Raw genomic sequence first — 12,464 nt, 5'->3', positions numbered from 1 at the left:
CACCCTGTTCAGGAAGTACTTAAATGTATAGTTTGAACTGGTCATGCTGTTCCCATGCACAGGTGAGCTTCACTCTGGTCCTGAAACTTCTCGTCAAACGCCATAGTGCTAGACCTACCACTTCACTATCTACTGTGTCATCGTCTCCAGGTCTCCAGGACTCTCACACTTAGAGGACTCTGCAATCAAAGAGCACGAAATGAAACCTCTTTTTCCATCTTAAATGTCATATTATCTTCAAAGATTGGTAAAATACTTGACCAAGGCCCGAAATATGCTCAACGTTAGATACGCAGCCGACAACGCAGGATACGCACTTGAGTACCTGGCGTTGGTGGTCGCACCAAAATGCGCGAGGTACAACTACGCGTCCGCAAGTTGCAGTATCGTCAGTCCCGCTAGAGGCGCTCGTGGGCTTAATATATACAGTCGCTGGTTTCTATGGTTTCCCCGGATGTTTGGCGGTTGACGTGCATATAGGAGGCGTTTTTTAAAAAATGACGGAACAGGACACGATGTTTGAGGAGCGTTTGATGGATGTGGATCGTGATTATAACCATCTTTATGATATCACCCAGCCACTCCACTGGGACAAACATGCCTGCTGCCTGCCCCCTACAGGAGGACTCTGGTAAGACACGTATGTTACGTTTGGACTTTGCGAGTTTAAGCAAAGACAACGCGAGTGACAATCAGAACGTGTACGTGTCCGTTTGGTACCAACGTTCAGCATATTTCGGGCCTAAGGAAGGGGATGAAAATCCGGTTCCATTAAAATCCAAATTTTGCATTTTTCCAAACTGCCATTGAACTGAACGTTCCCACTGATGGTCGAGTGAGACGAGGTGAACAGATCTCAATGAGTCAGCACAGAATCAGATCGACTTTTTCTCCTCATTATGTCGGAGTCTGTTGACATTTTTCTTTTCCGTTCAGCAGTCTGTAAACAGCCCTCTGGTAAGGACTGGGTGGCTCCATGCACAGTGGTACCCGGTGAAAAAGTAGACTCACAGGACTTCCACCTTCTTATCCCAGTAAACGGACCGACGTAACAAAAACGTGTTCCTGCAGATTGATGTGATTACAATCAGTCTTTAGGATTCTCTGATTAGAGCCGTTTCCCTAGCAACCGCATGCTTTTCACAGTAATGGTTTGTTCTACCTTAACAACAGTGACCCATAAAGGGGAAGTGGACCGCCCGCTAAATGTAATTGGCCGATCAGAATCAAGTAACACAGCAGTGTAATAAATCCTCCTGTTAAAAATCAAATCAGCATCGGCCCTGATTTTTTTTTACTATCAGTGCATCTCTATTACAGTAAGAAGTTTATTCAACTTCAATCCAATCAGTACGAAAAACAAACATTCACAATGAAGACAACTTTTCTGTGTGGACAGCTGAAGGTAGACAGAACGTCAGCGAGTGGAGATGACATGCACCAATAAGTCTGATTTATTTTTCATCTTCTGATCCCCGGGTTTGAACGTTCCTGTAAAGCTGCTTGATTTGGTGGCTTTCCCCCCTTTTAGAACATTTCTATGAAAATAAACTCCAAACATACAAGAAGTCACAATGTGATACTTTGTATATCTGTCTTTTCTCTTTTTGTTTACGATATGGATCATTTAGAGCCAGAGCATGAGATTATTATTTCTTCAACCATTAGACCACTGCCCCGAGCCGTTATGTTGATGCATCACCATTTTGGTATGCCAGTTTGTGCCCATGAATCAAGCCTCCACCTAAACATGTGGAGAAGAAAACACAACTGCCGTTTAACCTCAAATGTATCATTGCATGAAAAAGAACTACGTTTTGCAGGCGACGCCGCATCGATACAACATTCTCTAAATACATAGAAAGATATTTTCTATGGTAGACAAACGCTTGGGCTGTTTAGGAGTCCTCATTCCAGCGATGGCTGATCATCAGCAGTGTTTCAAATACTCAAGGTCAGAAAACTGCCCAAGTTAGGGGTAAGTGAATTTGCATTGTGAATGAATTATATGACTTTAGCCAGACACAGCCAAACTTTGCATTCCCTCTTTGTACAGTCATAGAGGCTGATGAAAGGCCGCAGTTATCAATCAAACTGGATTTAACTTTCCATGCCGTACCACATGAGAGATTAGATTTCGAGCCTCCATTCTCACCATGTGAGGTTTAACCGATAATCATCCGAAACAAGGCAACAAATGTCAAATCTACACAGCTAATACAAGGAAAAGCTCTAAATACACATCCGATTAAAAACAATAAGAAGGATAAACATTTTTACCGTGCTGTCCCAAAAAAATATCTTTACAATTATTCTTCCGTTTCATAACTTCCATCTGTAGCCGTTTGGTCTCAGCAGGTCTGTGTGCATCCTGGTGAACCTTTCAATCTGATTTATTTAGTGAGTGAGTGAAGGCTGCACAGAGAGACTTTCATGATGTACCCGAGATAAGCCAGATGGGCGGAATCATAGCATGGCACTGTAGCAAACATAATCAACCATTTCAAATCCAGCAGTGAGCTAGAAAGGGCTTCTTGGAGGGGGCATCCTGTGCTGTATAAATCAAATAAAGTAAGAAAAAAAATCAAGGGGCAAAATATAATGAATGAAATGCTGATAAGACTCGAAAACAAAATCAATTATACCGAGTATAAACCTCCTACTTTATAAAGCTCTCTGGGTCTTCTGCATGGTGAAGAAAGAGTCCAGCTAAATGATGCTTCTTGAAGAGTTTTACGTTTAGATAAATACATTCTTTATGGTACAATAAGGTACCAATCAGGCTGTGCACACAAGAATAACGCCAATCAGAACAAGTCAAACTGTTTATTGTAACATCAAAACAAAAGATCAGACAGAAATGTTCTGCGTATATAAATTGAGCATCTTAACATTTGCACCATCTCAGCCCCCCCGAGGTGAAAACGCTTGTTTCCACAAAGCTGGACTCAAAAGTTAGCAACAGCAGATCTGTTGGTAAATAAATAAAAAAATAACATGTTTCACAAAATACCGTGGTCATACTTGTGGTTTACAGAGATGTAAACAAAGCGGTAAGTGCATGGATTGACATGCCACTGTGTGAATTGGTTGTACAAAAAGAAACAACGGGTCATGATGAGCGGATTAGGAGAAACAAAGAGCGTACGTAAACAAATGTAATGACCACTATAATGAGACGAGTAAAATTTCACCTGCTGGTATAAGGAAAGTTGGCGCTTGCAGTTCAGTGTGAAGAAATCATCTGGAGGCAATTTCTCAGCTGTGTTGAACAAAACATGAACTTTGTGAGGGCTGTGTGGTTTTTCAAGCGCCAGCCAAACGGCCTCAGAGGACACCATAGATGCTCAAAAACCGCTCTCACGAGCCAAGATATAATGCGTTATTGACCATTTAATTGCATGTCTCACTCGAAATTAACTGTATTAAAACTATTGAGTAATGGCCCATACAAAGTACCACCCACATTATTACAAAGACATGTGAATACAACTTAGCCAAAGCACAGTACATTAACGTCTAACACAGATTTCACATTTTTATTGGGCTCAGCGGGATGACGTGTCAGATTCTGTAGTAATTGAGCAAAACCTTTTGATTAACTGCACCGACTGGTGTGATTTTTTTGAAAATGGTTCTGTTGACTTTGCAGTGACACCAGAGACTGTGTATGAGATGTGGATGTAGCAACTGATATACAACCAATTGTTTTGTGGCCTGAGGTTTTGAGGCCTTGAGTTTAGCTTTATTTTGATCGCCTCGTTTTCTTTGGAGCCAATGGTGACCTCTTGGACATGAGAGTGGTACTTCAGAGGAGCAAGTGGTTGGCAAAAGATAATTCATCAAAGTTGCTCAGTCCATGCCCAAGGCTAAATACTAAGCTGGCCAATAATCTGGTAACCAACAGTGAGATTCAGTTAGTGTTGTTAGCTGACCAGACTTGCTTACTTTATGGACTGAAATAGCCTTGAGAGCTTGTCAAACTAAGCAAACTGGTCGCTGGCTTGCACACATGTCTGATTGGAGTGCAAGTGGCCTGGCGAACAAAAAGAACTGGCTTACTTTAAGTAATCAGTCCTTGCACCAATACCACAATCCATGTTAGCTGCTGGGAAAAAAACCCCAACATTAATCCTGACTCCCATGCACTGCTTAGCACGAATAAATCAAAGTATGACACACCGAACCAGCAATCATTACATGGCACAATAAAGTCCAATCCATTTGTATAATTACGATACGATACGGTACTCTTTATTGCTTCCTTGGGGAAATTTGTCTTGGACTCAAAGTGCTGCAAACATTAACTACTTCCACTCAATCAATCAATAAAAACAATAGAAAAAAAAACATCCACACATAAACAAAAGGGCACACATGCAGAACAACACATGATCTGCAAAAACACAGCATGAGAGATAAAATAACCGAGGTAAGGAAACGTAGGAAGCACACAGGGACACCATGACGCTGTTGTGCAACCAACACAGCCTTACAATGCTTTACTCCAAATAGTAGTCACATGATTGGTGGAAAATCAACACAGGGCAAGGCCTTGTTTGTATTGGACTGTAAATACGTTTCAAATACGTCATTTCTTCTGTCAAGTTGGACATTTTAAAATCGACTTCTGTGCAAATTAACTGGAATTTGGAACCGACTTCATGTGGCCAATCTAGGAACTGCAGTCTGCAGCAACTTCCACATTGGCCCCATTTCTTCGCCAGAGTTTGACAGACATTTTACTCAAACACTGTTAGCTTTGGCTTAATAATTAACAGCAGAACAAGAAGACTTCATAATATTTCCTGGCACGATCAGATGAAGAAATGATGAGAGTGCTTGCCAGTGATCCATAGCACTGAAACAAATGAGTCCAAACTAATGTTCTCAACTTGTTTCAGGATATTTTTCTATCATGAAGCTCTCTTATATTGTTTATTTTTATAGCTCATGTTTTTATCCTCTGGCATGTTAGCTGTTCACGAACAAGCTGTCTTAAACAGGAGAGGCAAAGCTGTGAAATATTGTCCATGACAGCTTATCTCCCATAGCTCCACTTTTCTACATATGAGGTCTGCATATGGAGACTGATGTCTGTGTTAACCTCTCGCTCTCTGCTGAAGTATCCCGTCCACAGTTTGACCAGAGGGAGGCTGGAGGGAGGAACACCTGGTGAGCCCGTCTACAACAAGCTGTCATAGAACCTAATGAGCTCCCTGATTATCTTCCCCTGAGACCGTCCAAACCCCCTGTACTCTGTAAAACAACCTTTTCTTTTTTTACCCCACAGGACAAAACTCTGATTATGAATCACAGGGTTATTGTCTGTGATGCAGGTCAGACATGCATGGGATACTCCAGGGTTTGATTCAGAGATGTCTAACCTCTTGACACATGAAACATAACGCTCATGATGCCCATCTCCATTGATGATGAAAACCACTTATCCTTGCTAATTATGTGCGCCAGTTGATCCGCTGGGTACGTCTGCGTTGACATGCGGAAACTGAAGTGACCTCATAATATTAAAGTCTAAGACGAGTGAGGTGGGCTCTTTTACCTAGGCCACCCTCCTACATATCCATATCACTACAACCCGTCCACATTCATGGTCTCATCTGATGGTTATTAGTGCTGACAAACTCCAGGAAACAGTAATACGTGGCATAAGCCAGGCTGTGTTTGTTTAGCAGATGTTCAGAAGTCAGTGCAAACAAGTCGGTTCTGCCAAACGACGGGTGGCACGTACTGTAAACTGACCGCCTCCCAGCGCCTCTGCATGGTCGGAGTGTGTTTTTGTTTTTGTTTGTTTTCATGTGCGGTCATGGCTCCAGTGGATTGGCAAGCTGACTCTGTATACACTGCTGCATTCTTATAGGTGTAACTTTATCTGTAAGATGTGTGAGGAGGAATCCTCAGAACTAAAGAGCCGGACCGGGCCAAGCTCATGAAAGCATCTCAATGTGGCTTCATGATAAAAATCTACATCATTTGGAGATTTTTATTAAACCCATGTGACATAAACACTATTTCACATGGTAAATAGAAACACTCTCTTCCCAACTGCAAAGCATATTTACAAGCCGCCGGTGAAGGAGGTCGTGAAGTGATCTCCACTTATCCTCCAAAGATGAGGACTTTTTTTTGTCAGTAGCTTCCTTACCAGACATCCTGTGTCTGACTTCTTGGTGTTTTTACTGATTATAACATCTTTGTCTTCTTGGATATTCAGCCTCCTGAAAACCTTGTCTGTAACGATGATTTCTGTAGGAACAGAAGCCCGTAATAATCAGGCCCATGAAACAAGCTGAAACTAATGTTGGCAGCAGCTCGGCTCAGCTCCTTGGACTTGCTACCAAAAGATCAGTAAGAACAGTGAATTTCAACGTGAAGCCCCAAATGCATCGAAAAGAAAACGGAGAATCAGTTCTTAAAAATGAGAGGTACAAAACTTGAATTGTTAAAAAAACCAAAACACTGTATAACGAAGGTTAACCAGTGGGCCAGTTGGTATCTTAAAGCGTCTTCCATTGTTGTCCTGTAAACTTCTTGTGGGTGATCATCAGACTATTACCAAACCTGGCAGTCATTGACACTGCTGCAGTCTCCAGCACCCTGAATGAGTCTATGCAGAGTGTTCAGACACAAAGGTGTAAGCAACAACCAGAACAACCTGCAAGATCTGTTTCCTGATGTCATCATGTAAAGGATCCCGCACTTCTCCACCGCCTCTCACCTTTCAGATTATCCTCAATGGGCCGAGGGGATTCCCCACCACGGTCTGATTCAGCCCCATTACAAAGAACCCTGCTTGTGAGCACTGCTCTTCCATACACATTCAACACTTAAGCACACATAGGACTCCAGCAGCATTCATCTCACTCATGTATGAAATGTAAACTAATGACAATCTGACTCCAGTGGATGGATTCTGGGCGATTTGTTTGATCTGGTTTGGAGGGGCCGACATTAAAACACTCTTGGTTTCCTGTTGCTGGGTTTGTATACAAATGCTCTGAGACAGAAATTGAAATGCATTGTGGACTGTTCCAATTCTGCACTGTTTTTTTTTCCTGTTGTGTGCAGCAGAAATAAACTTGTTGTGATTTTATTTTTACCTTGTGCCACATTCAACATATTGGCTCCAAAGACTCGTTTCTGTTTACAGATTCTGAATCTGGACCTTCCCGGCTCTGTTGTTTGTTTGGATTCACAATCCAAAACGTTCATGAAGCCGGAGATTGAAAATGACAGCCATCTTCATTTGATAATAAAACACACCTCATTCCATTCTCACTCCAGATGACACCGCCAGGTCACGAATGTGTTTCTGCATTTCTCACGAGAGCAGAAAAGAAGGGAGGGAGCGCGTCCAGGATATATACCTACCCAGGACAAAGGCCACAAGCAGCACACATAGACATGTAGTGCTTCCACCAGGGAGGGCCAGGCCAGTTTATGAATATTGATAGTCTTGCGGGGTGTCCACAGGGTCAGCTGTTGCAGCCTGCAGGATTCAGTCATCTGAATGTGTCAAACATATCTCATTGTAGAGACAGTCTGAAGCAGCAGTGCTGGTGGCTTCTCACTCCCCTCCATGGAGACGTTGATGTTAGATTTTTCACATAAAAATGTATGTATGAAAAATTCAGGTCAAGCTTGTTGACTTCCCCTTCCGTCCCACCAGATCTGTGTCCGGTCCGTCTCCGTCCTGGAAGCGGAGCTGATAGGTTTCACTTTAGTCAATGTGTGTGCGTCCACTGGGTCCACTGCGTCCGCTGCGCTGCGTCTCAGCTTCGGCAGTCCGGAGCCCTCAGGAGCAGAGCTGCTGGAGCACAACGCATCAGTCTGACGATTCAGAGAAATAACCGTATGCGTGTTTGTTTACGTGTTGATTAAGATTACATACGAGTTTCAGATCACATGTGATCTTGAGGAATTGAGATGTTAGGAAGCTCACAGGAGGAGACTCAGGAGGCAGGACATAACATCTAAAGGACAATTAAATGAATTGGACGTATTCACACCATCAACAAATGAGTGTGAAGTAGTTTCACTGTGTGCATCAGTCGCTCACCTGGAGCTTGTTGTCTCATCTCCACCATTGCACTCACAGAACTTTATCCTTAACGTTTTCTGCTGTGTTCTCACATGGGTCATTTCCACTTCATGAGGATCTTTACTGAAGGGGTTGCAGTAATAATTCTGGGTAGAATTTGAAAAATTCTGCCGTTTGTTTTTACACATGAACCTGAAAAGAGTTTTGTGTTTTTCTGGGGGGGAGGGGGGACACTGCGTTGAGATGGAGTTTTGACTTCTTCTTCTTCATGGAGGTAGAGATGTACAGCTACAACTTGTTCAATCTGATTGCCAATCCTCGAACTTGCAAATCAGCTCGTATTGACTAAAGTTATTTGGTTATCATTTTTAAAGGCCTGGCTGCACTCTGCCTTTTTGAGTCATTAGCAACTTCCCTTGAAGAGAATAAGTGCTGGGAGGATTTACCTTTTCCATTGAGTTTGACACTAACACAAATGCAGTGATTAAACATGCCTAAAAAAAACCCAACCTATTCCATGTGAAGAAAATGTTTTGGATACATTTTTCCTGAATCCTTTCTGCCAAAGCGCTTCAGAAGGGCTCTAATGTTTGACAAGAAAACATTCTTTTTCTTTTTTTAACCTGTTTTAGTCATTGGATAGTTTGTTTTGAGGATGAGGAGACTGCTGCTGCAATCAGCTGGCCGCAAAAACCTTGTAAACTATAAACACATGGAAGGAATCCTGATCTCCAATCAACGCACTCATAAGCCAAGCTAATGTTTGCTTTATCTCACTTCCCCCAAATGATACACAAACATCAGAGAAACAATGGTTGGTTGGATAGATGGATGGATGGTTGGAGAGACGGATGGGTGGATGGAGAGACGGATGGATGGTTGGAGAGACGGATGGATGGATGGTTGGTTGGTTGGTTGGTTGGAGAGACGGATGGATGGATGGTTGGTTGGTTGGTTGGTTGGAGAGACGGATGGATGGATGGACAGACGGACGGATGGATGGATGGACAGACAGACGGACGGATGGATGGACAGACGGATGGATGGACAGATGGATGGATGGATGGTTGGTTGGTTGGATAGACAGATGGATGGATGGATGGTTGGTTGGATAGACAGATGGATGGTTGGTTGGTTGGATAGACAGATGGATGGATGGATGGTTGGTTGGATAGACGGATGGATGGTTGGTTGGTTGGATAGACAGATGGATGGATGGATGGTTGGTTGGATAGACAGATGGATGGATGGATGGTTGGTTGGATAGACAGATGGATGGATGGATGGTTGGATGGTTTGATAGATGGTTGGACAGATGGGTGGATGATTAGATGGATGGATGGATCAATCGATGTACTTTATGTATCCCAAGCTGGGAAATTGTGACGATACAGCTGCAGAACATCAAACACACAATGTTTGTAACAAAACAATATAATATGGACTACAAAGTAGAAAAGCATATAAAATGTACAAAATGTAAAAAGTAAGAATGATATATACATCAGGATTTAACTTAAACATTCCAACTAGTCAACAAAGTGAGAAATTAATGGCGACGTTTGTAAGTCATGTTGAACTGAATTACACATCGATCGATAAGTCCCATAAAGTCACTTCTTCCTACTTACACAAAAAGATGGCAGCCAGAGTAACATCCATAAAAACACTGAACAGTGTTGTGTGGCAGTATAGATCAACGTGCGGTGTCGGCTACTTTGATGCTTAAAAAGATGTTTTCTGGTAAATCAATTGGATGGATTTTGGACCATTGAATTTACACATCCAATGCTTCCAAAGGCATTGTATAGTTTCCCATTAACGATAGCAGGCGATGTTGGACCAGCTATATTCTAAACTCAAAGCTTTCACACATGTGCTTCAGAATTAGCATACTGCTATTTTTTTTTTAATCCCCCACAAAAAGCTCCAGAGTAATCAAGTGTGCCCGGAGCAAGTCAGTGATGTCACCCATCACTCTTCTGTCTGCACCCTGATCCAGTTTCTGTTCACTGCACGCTTTGCAGGATCTCTTCACAGAATCGAACTTAATAGAAGGCACACACGGATGCACACTCAGGGGGGCTGTCTCTCTCACAGACTCTTAGACACACGGGCACGTCATTCTTACACAGAGCTCCTGTCAGACATGCAATGTGGTTGCTACGCTCACCTCAGAGTTCAGGCAATGGGACTACGAGACATCATCCCGTCACGCCTGCTTACTCAGAATCCAAGAAACCACACGGTCCAACAAATGCTGTTTTCCTTTGCTTCGCTCATATCTGATTCACTATTTCTGATTCATACATCCTTGAGATTTCCATGAGATGCCTTCTTATAGCGTTTGGATAGAGAACAAGTTAAGCCCCCCTGCCCTGGTGTTATTGATCTTGGAACACTTTCAGACCTGATTCTGTGGACAGCGCAGCGCCGTCAGTCGCTCGGACTCTGACGGATGAATAGATCTCTGTGTTGTCCTTCAAGACTTCGGACTGCTCCACCCCGGCTGTCTTATTTTGATGCCTCCCTCCTCTGATTCTGTCACGACTGTTGTTTGTCTGGCTGACATGAACCACTCAGGTCCGAACACTCGCACACTGATACACATGTGAACACTCTGCTACATGTGAAGCACATACCACACGGTCCATACCAAAGAGCTCACACATTATTCTGCCAGCTGTTCAGTCAGGATTCAATTTTAGCTGTTGCACACACACACACACACACACACACACACATGTCCTGCATGAACTCCTCCTATAGTGCATACAGTATCATTAATCAAGCTCTACAACAGCCACCGGTTTCTAAATTGGGCTGCCCATGTGAGTTGGTGATAGGAATCATTAGGGGAGAAGACCTTGAGCTGACTCGTCTTCTGTCATTCAAAGATTAGCACTTTTGTTTTTTAGCTCCTCCACTTGTGCACTGAATAATCCCAAGCTGGAAGTATGAGTGAACTGGTCTGAGACTCAGTCGAAGGATCAGGGTTTGATCCCCCAGCTCCTGCAGCCACGTGTCCCATGTGTCCTTCGAAACATAACACAACCCCAAGACACCCCCGCTGCTTCGTCTGCGGCGGATGAACGTCTATGAACGGGGTCAGCTAATACTGATGGCCCCTTTCCACAGCAGCCTCTGCCATCAGTGCAGTGTGAAAGATATGTGAGTGGTCAGAAGACTCGATACAAGCGTCCTCTCAGACGTCTGTAACGTCCCGTCTGTGGACTCATTTAAAAGACTTCTGAACGCTCCCTCTCCACGTGTCCTTCTGCTAACTGTCTCACTTTATGTCTTCACTGTTGGGTCCCTCCTTTATGTAAAGTATTTGGGTCCTTTAAAGGCACTGTATGAGTTCAGTCTGGTTTCAGCAATGATTGTTCAGGACATGAATTGATCTAAATATGCTTCGAGCAGTTCGGCCCTTATAAGTTCGGGACAAAGTCTATTAAGATCTTCATTTGGAAGAGAACCTCGTACGAAACAGTGACGATGTTTTTAAAGTCATCTGGACAGAAACATTGAAAAACCTTTCTCTCTGAGCCACGGTGTAAACTAACAGAGGATAATAATAAAAGTGCAGATTTACAGAATTTCTCTGTGCAGTCTATTATATTATTCTACCTCTGTAGCACCTTCTGTAGTTTCTGGTGTCTTTTGTAATGAAAATAAATATTTAAAAAAAATAATAATCAATTAAAATTAACTAATTTATGAACAACAACATCAATGAGCGGTCCTGAGGAGGAGAATCAGACGTTTGGTTCATGTATGACCTTGATAACTCGCTGCATATAAATCTGATTTCATGGTTTGATTTTAATTAGAAAACTTCAGTGTGAAATTATCTCTCTGAAGTCCAAAGTGTTTAATTTCTTTATTATCATGTCAGTCATGTTTTAAAGAGGCAGTTTGAGTGAGTGCAGCGTCAGAGTCGAACACGCTTCCTCTCCTCACCAGAAGTGTGTGTGTGTGTGTGTGTGTGTGTGTGTGCATGTGTGTGTGTGTCAAAACCCCGAGTGGTTGCCGGGTTCCCATGTGGAAACAAAACAGATGTCAGCTGCTGCAGTCAGTGTGTGTGACAGAGGGGCCTCACAGATATATATGCTGGACGTGCGGCGTGATGCTCCTCTGCTGTTCGCTGATACAGGCTAAATAAACTCTGCAGGACGCGATGTTGGCCTGCTGGGACATCGCTCAACTCGCACACCAGCGGTCTCTGGCACGAGAGCTGGATTTTCAAGGTGGCCTTGTTGTTTTCTTTCCTTAGGATTAGATTCTATCATCATGAATTAAATAAAGTAGAAGGGAGGGATCGCTCAAGGCCACATTTAGAGGTGGGCCCACTTAAGAGAGAAGGGGAGAATGTATTAGGCTTTCTAATGCGCGCTCTCTT

General features: G+C 43.0%; 1 protein-coding gene across 4 annotated transcripts in view; it reads left to right on the top strand.

The window, feature by feature from the left end:
• Positions 1-12,464, top strand: part of uvrag (UV radiation resistance associated gene) — a 249,468-nt gene that overhangs the window by 76,338 nt on the left and 160,666 nt on the right. The window lies entirely within an intron of this gene.

Source organism: Symphodus melops, assembly GCF_947650265.1.
Source record: "Symphodus melops genome assembly, chromosome: 11".
NCBI lineage: Eukaryota > Metazoa > Chordata > Actinopteri > Labriformes > Labridae > Symphodus > Symphodus melops.
This window is presented reverse-complemented; position numbering and strand designations above follow the sequence as displayed.